The sequence below is a fragment of the Sinocyclocheilus grahami genome, unplaced genomic scaffold, assembly GCF_001515645.1.
Source record: "Sinocyclocheilus grahami isolate Dianchi unplaced genomic scaffold, SAMN03320097.WGS_v1.1 scaffold952.1, whole genome shotgun sequence".
Taxonomy (NCBI): domain Eukaryota; kingdom Metazoa; phylum Chordata; class Actinopteri; order Cypriniformes; family Cyprinidae; genus Sinocyclocheilus; species Sinocyclocheilus grahami.
In genome coordinates, this window is record NW_015506131.1 from 186,301 (window position 1) to 193,938 (window position 7,638).

Genomic DNA, 7,638 nt, shown 5'->3' on the forward strand with positions numbered 1-7,638 from the left:
AGGGGTCCTGGCCCGTCTCGGTTTGAGGATCAGAGACAGGCACAGAAGGCTAGTGTGGCGGCTCACACTCCTCCCCCGCCCGTGGGTAGGGGTAGGAATAATCACGGGTCAAATGAAGGTAGGCAAAGTCCTAAGGGATGTGATCCAGAAAGGGCGTCAGCGCTTTGTCCAGATCAGAGTGATACCTCAGTATCTACTCATTTCCTTTGGGTGTCTTACATCTGCCCTTATCTTCCCCTTCCTAATTCCCCTGTAACCACCATCTCTCCACCTGACCAAGGTTAGGTGGGAATTTCCTGCATTACATTCTCCTTTGCTGGACCTATGATGTGTGGTTGTTTCTATGGCTTCATAGTGACCACCTTACTGATGGGCCGGACCAGAGTCTTCTTTCGGATGGGGCTCCGACGCGGGAACTATGGTGGGTGAGTGTGATCCATTTCTAAATATATATATATATATACATGAGCTGAACTCAAAGATCTAAGACTTTTTCTATGTACACAAAAGGCCTATTTCTCTCAAGTATTGTTCACAAATCTGTCTAAATGTGTGTTAGTGAGCACTTCTCCTTTGCCGAGATAATCCATCCACCTCACAGGTGTGGCATATCAAGATGCTGATTAGACAGCATGATTATTGCACAGGTGTGCCTTAGACTGGCCACAATAAAAGGCCACTCTAAAATGTGCAGTTTTATCACACAGCACAGCTTCATAGTGACCACCTTACTGATGGGCCGGACCAGAGTCTTCTTTCGGACGGGGCTCCGACGCGGGAACTATGGTGGGTGAGTGTGATCCATTTCTAAATATATATATATATATACATGAGCTGAACTCAAAGATCTAAGACTTTTTCTATGTACACAAAAGGCCTATTTCTCTCAAGTATTGTTCACAAATCTGTCTAAATGTGTGTTAGTGAGCACTTCTCCTTTGCCGAGATAATCCATCCACCTCACAGGTGTGGCATATCAAGATGCTGATTAGACAGCATGATTATTGCACAGGTGTGCCTTAGACTGGCCACAATAAAAGGCCACTCTAAAATGTGCAGTTTTATCACACAGCACAATGTCACAGATGTCGCAAGTTTTGAGGAAGTGTGCAATTGGCATGCTGAATGTTAATTTCTCTACCATAAGCCGTCTCCAAAGGCATTTCAGAGAAGTTGGCAGTACATCCAACCGGCCTCACAACCGCAGACCATGTGTAACCACACCAGCCCAGGACCTCCACATCCAGCATCTTCACCTCCAAGATCGTCTGAGACCAGCCAACCGGACAGCTGCTGCAACAATCGGTTTGCATAACCAAAGATTTTCTGCACAAACTGTCAGAAACCATCTCAAGGAAGCTCATCTACATGCTCGTCATCCTCATCGGGGTCTCGACCTGACTGCAGTTCGTCGTCGTAACAGACTTGAGTGGGCAAATGATCACATTCGATGGTGCACTTTGGAGAGGTGTTCTCTTCATGGATGAATCCCGGTTTTCACTGTACAGGGCAGATGGCAGACAGCGTGTATGGCGTCGTGTGGGTGAGCGGTTTGCTGATGTCAACGTTGTGGATCGAGTGGCCCATGGTGGTGGTGGGGTAATGGTATGGGCAGGCGTATGTTATGGACAACGAACACAGGTGCATTTTATTGATGACATTTTGAATGCACAGAGATGCCGTGATAATCAACAACCTGATCAACTCTATGTGAAGGAGATGTGTTGCACTGCGTGAGGCAAATGGTGGTCACACCAGATACTGACTGGTTTTCGGACCCCCCAGACCCCCAAATACAGTAAAACTGCACATTGTAGAGTGGCCTTTTATTGTGGCCAGCCTAAGGCACACCTGTGCAATAATCATGCTGTCTAATCAGCATCTTAATATGCCACACCTGTGAGGTGGATGAATTATCTCGGCAAAGGAGAAGTGCTCACTAACACAGATTTAGACAGATTTTTGAACAATATTTGAGAGAAATAGGCCTTTTGTGTACATAGAAAAAGTCTTAGATCTTTGAGTTCAGCTCATGAAAAATGGGGGCAACAACAAAAGTGTTGCGTTTATAATTTTGTTCAGTGTATACAGTATATATATATGTGTGTGTGTGTGTGTGTGTGTATTTAATGCGCTGGTGCTTGTGTGTATAATCGTTCTGCTAGCTTTCTTTGCAGTGTTTCCCGGGACCTGTGTGTTTCTAGACCTGTCCTTTTTCTAGGGTAGGTCCTCGATGAGCACCCCCTCTGCTGGGTTCAGAAACCGGGTGCTCGACTTGCAGTGTTTATTTCACTCGTCGATATATGTCCAGATGGTACGATAAGCCGGGTTTCGGCTTCATACTTCCTGTATTATGCGGCCAGGTCACAGGCTTCTGCGGGAGCCATCTTAATCATTAGGCCCCCGGCACTGCACTGCAAAAATGCCCTTGACGTCCAGGCTGGGCTTTTGCTTTCAGGCTGCCCTGTCTGGTCTACCGTATCTAGGTCCCTGAGGGGCCTTCCGATCACCAGGATATCCCCTCTTGCTGAGGCATCGAGCGGGAAGTATAGGTGGCATTTGCGAGAACCTTCTTGTGTAATGCTGTCTCAGGCAATGCTCCCCTCACCTTAGAGCAGGAGTTCTCAACCCGCGGCCCGTCACGAATTCAGATGCGGCCCACCATGCTGAACACAATAAAAAAAATAACTTTTAGTTTTACAATTCATTGTAGTTTTTACATTAATTAAAAAATGTACTAAACATATAATCTATAATGTTTTTGTTATGTAAAATTATTTTGTTTTTCATATAGGCCTATTATTTACAGACATGAGCAGACCTGTGAACTCACATAATGTTACGCATTTAACGAACACTTACAAGTGAGCACTTTGGCAGAATTCAATTAAAATAGTCATCAGCAGCCATTAGTTCGGTAAAATTGAGCATCAGAATGGACACACTTGTTATTAAGGGACAAAAACGAAATGTGGAAAATGCCAGCGAAGGAACGCATACAAACTAGAGTAGTCGCAGCAGTGAAGATAGGAAAGTGCTGGACTTTCAACATCATCTTTCGGTTTGCCCCGCCACTCACTTGAAGATGTTCAGGCTAGAGCCCTGCACGGGCCTCAAACATATAACGTTCAGGCCCTAGCCCGGCCCTTGTCTGACAGCTTATCAGAATTACCGTACCGAGCCCGTCTTTTTTTCCCCTTCTCCCAAAACAGCTTATACTACTGTTTTAGCTATATTCAAATAGTTTTGTATGTAATGGCAAAGTGTATGTAATGTATGTAGTTTTGTATGTAATGGCAAAGTGATTATATTTTGTTTCGTTTTTTTATTAAGTTTATTTAGAAAAACGTTTGGAGCATTTTTTGGTCATTAAATATAAGCTTTTTTAAAGTAACGACCAAGCGGCCAGCGGCAGACAGTGGGCTGATCATAGCCTATGTTTGATCAATTTAGTCTTCTCAAATCATCACGACTTTCCTAAAATAAAATCTATAGAAATAAAACAGTTCAAGCATATAACAATGTTTTAACGTTAAACCTAGATAAATGTGCGCTCTATCCAATAGTTTGTGTGGAGAGTGGAAGCTGAAATGCGCTTTGCAGGACATGGAGGCGCCAGTGCGATTACTTGCATTTTTTTCAGTGGATAGGCAGGCCTACGCCATCATTTTTACTCATAAAGGTAAGAGTAATACATCATTCGTAACTGTAAAGGGTCTACTTTAGGGACAATTACAATATTAATAAAACGTTGTGGTTTTATAAAATAAAGAAAACAAACATGATGCACTTTCTGCTGTCTCGTCTTGAACAGGAGCGCTTATAAAAATGAACTGAAACTCAGAGAATACATGCCTCACAGACATGATAAATATATAGAAAGCTTTACATTACTACTTAACAAAATAAAACAAACCAAAATCAAAAACTCTTTCACTATAATCATAATCCGTAAAAATGTACTTCTCTCTAAAGGAGATGGCGAGTCAGGATCGACAACTTCATCCTTGCAACACAACTCAGAAAACACTAGTTTATTAGTAAATAATTCAAATATCTCTTTACTATTTCCCGCCTGACACATTTATGGGACTTACTTTTGCCGGTGCTTTGCGGCAAGCTTTAGCCCATTGTGTGCATTTGAAAGCAGAACTGTTCAGCTGCGCTGATGGCACGCTCGCTACTGCTGGACACTAAACACCATCTAGCCGGCACGGTCTCGTGTTGTTTCCACCAGCACAGCAAATTATTATTTTTTCATCACTAATTGATGGATGTCTAAAATAAAAAAATAGGAGAAGCCTAAAACAAGCCCGCGTCTGAACTATGACGTGAAAATTGTCCCGAAGCCCGGCCCAAGGGGCGTAAAAAATTCAGGGCCCATCGGACCCGGGCTGAAATGCAGGGCTCTAGTTCAGGCAAAAGGAAACACCCATACTATGCAGCAATCATCCTTACTTGCAGAAATGTGGCAAAACATCTCTGGAGAGAACCTCAGATTATTAAATTCGAAAGTGCTTTCCATATGATCAACATAGGCTACATTTGTGAATGCACATTTTCCGCAATATCGTGCTTCCAGTCACGCTTCCGTGCGCGTCTTACAGACTGCAATTTACAATAGCAACTGCATTGTGCTGTTACCGAATTTCACTAAATTGGTCAGCTCCTGGACAGCATCAGATGTTTTATTAACGGTGAGTATAATTATTTATTTATTTCAATTAATGTAATTGATTAGATATCATAATATTGAGGCTATAATAGGCTATTATAAATCTGGTTGGTTTGTATTGGTGACATAATATGTAAATGATATGCGTGCCGACCGTGAGACTTGCACTTGGACCATAGTGCGGCCCAGTGTAAAAATAGGTTGAGAACCACTGCCTTAGAGGGTTGTATTTGAGCTTGCCTCTCCCATTTGGCTCAATACTTCTGGGTATCTGTGAGCAGATGCTTGGAAAACTCTTGAATCCATATTATGGTAAGTGCACACGTTAAGCTTTGCTCACTTTCTAAAAATCCACATAAGTGGTAAGTGTGCACGTTATGCTTTGCACACTTTTTAAAATCCACATAGGTGGTAAGTGTGCACGTTATGCTTTGCCCACTTTTCTGAACTCCTGTATGGTAAGGGTTACGCGTTATTAGCATCGTTCCCTTTCTCTGAGTTGGTTTAGACCCCGGTACGTTGGGTTCCACTCAACTAGTGTGTCTCTGTCGACACACTCTGGAAGCATCGCTCCCCTCACCATTGAGGGTTATTGTGAGCATTGTGCTTTCTTTCGAGCGTTTAATTCTCTCTGAGGAGTTGGATTCCTTGCTTCATGGGCGGTTCTCGTGGTAGTGCTGAGCAGTGCTCCCCTTTTATAAAAGGGTTACCTATGAGCACGCTACTCCTTCTGAATTCGGAGTTCTCCTCTCACGTGAGAGTTGAGTTCTCTTTTTATCTCAGAGCACCTGGAACCAGAAGCATCAGGTGAACTAGGCCCTTCCTCTGCCTCTCTGATGCGCTGAGTTTTTGGCTAGCTTGCAGTACACTTACCCTTCTGATTCTAACAATCGCGTTGTAGGTCGGCATTTGGGATGCACCATTTCCATCTATGGGCTGCTCTTTCAGAGTGCCACGAGAACCCCTTAGAACGGTATTTTTTAAATCCATGTTATGGTAAGTGTGCACGTGAAGTCTTTGTACACTTTCTAAAATCCACACTGTGGTAAGTTCGCATGCTAGTACTCTGTGTTATTTTCTAAAATCCTGTATGGTAAGAGCTACGCGCAGCAGCCTCGTGCTCTTTCTGAGTGGTTTAAAACCCCAGTTCCGCCTTGGGCACCACTCCACCTATGTATCCTCTGGATACCTACTTTAACAGGGTGTTGCTACTAGGGGTGTGTTGAGACAGTTCCTTTAGCATATGCAGAGCGTGCAGTAGCCCCTGTGTGACAGGCCACGACTTAGTATGATTCTAGGCTCTTGGTCGTATTCCTTTAAAGGAATCTATTCCTGATTCCAAGCCTTGAGCTCTACCCCGGGCCCAGGAGTTCTGGCCCTAACAGGTAAGTTTTTTGGGGTAAGTAGCCTAGGCCTTTGGCCATAGGGAATAATGTCACTGACAGCCGTCCAACGTCCCAGGGGCAACTCCCATGGCAATATGTTAGAGTTGGTACTTAGTGCTCGCCATGGTTTCTGGCATGCACTCCCCTCAGCATGGTGGCGTGGGTATACCGTTCCCCATAGCGACCCCTAGAGAGGACGCAGTTCGAAGTTCCCATGAAAGGGAACGTCTCAGGTTACGTATGTAACCATGGTTCCCTGAATAGGGAACAAGACACTGCGTCTTCTAGGTTTCTTGCCATGCTTCGGACGCAAGCTTCAGATGAAGAAGTGGATGATGTGTTCTCCCGGTGCCTATTTATACCATAGTCGCACTGGTAGTGACTATGGCTGTCGCCGGCCAACGTGTTGTTGGTGTTTTTTTAATGTATGCTTCAGACACAGGTCACGACGAGGCGTTCCCCATATCGACCCCTAGACGACGCAGTGTCTCGTTCCCTACTCAGGGAACCATGGTTACATACGTAACCTGAGACGTTTTATGTGTTTACTTAAAAAAAATAAAAAATAAAAAAAGGTAAATAAATACAGAAACCCTGTAAAGACCTCAACATATCTGATGCATTTGGGCTGGTCATCTATAAAACCTGTGGCACATACTGTGGTGAAACTGTTTGGTAGATTGCAGAGCACATTTCCTGCATAGTGCTGAATAGTCGTTTGAGAGGAAACAGTCTGTGGGCATTGATTGAAGCCTTGCCACACTCTCTCATGCAGCCAGAATGCTGCGGTATACCTCTTAAAGGGAAGGAAGATGGTAGAAAACGACAGAGAGGGAAAAAAACAAACCTGAACACAGTCCTCTCTTCTGCTGGTGACACCCAGGCACATTTTTCTTCCATAAAAGTATATGTGACTGCCGGGGATGGGGGCGAATGAGGAGTACTTTTGTTTGGAAATGAAACCACAGTGAATTTGATAGGCCCTCATGTCTATTAAATCACTGCGCTTTGCTTATTTATTTAGCCACTTTCATCATTCTCCACTCCCGACTCTGTCTGCTTTCACAGTGGTGACAACAAAACCAGAATCATTTTAGAGAATAAAAGCCTGTGCGTAATCTAAAAGTGGAATTGTGCACGTCATGCTCCATATTGAACTTTTATTGGTCACTGTGCACTCATTCTGAAGGGAGATTCTCCAGGGAGGAGGCCAAAGTTTAAATCAATAGAAAGTGAAACCTCCTCCTTTTAATCCTTTCTCCATTTCTCTCTCTTTCTCACATATATTATGTACGCTATATTTATACACTCTGTGCTTTGTTAGTCAGAGAGTTAATGTGAATATGGTTAAAGCACACAAAGTTGACCACCTCTGCAAATAAAAACAAGACAATTTGTTCCTCCCACAGAGTGAAGAATTTAAGTTTTATTATTCATCTTGCATGTCTCTAATTCAGCAAAGACCTTCTTTAACCTTTCTTGAAAGGCAAGCAGTTACAAGCCTGAATCTAATAAGTTGGATGCTTAGAGTCTTGAGAAAATAATAAAAACAAATTAGATTAGACTCTGCATTTGATC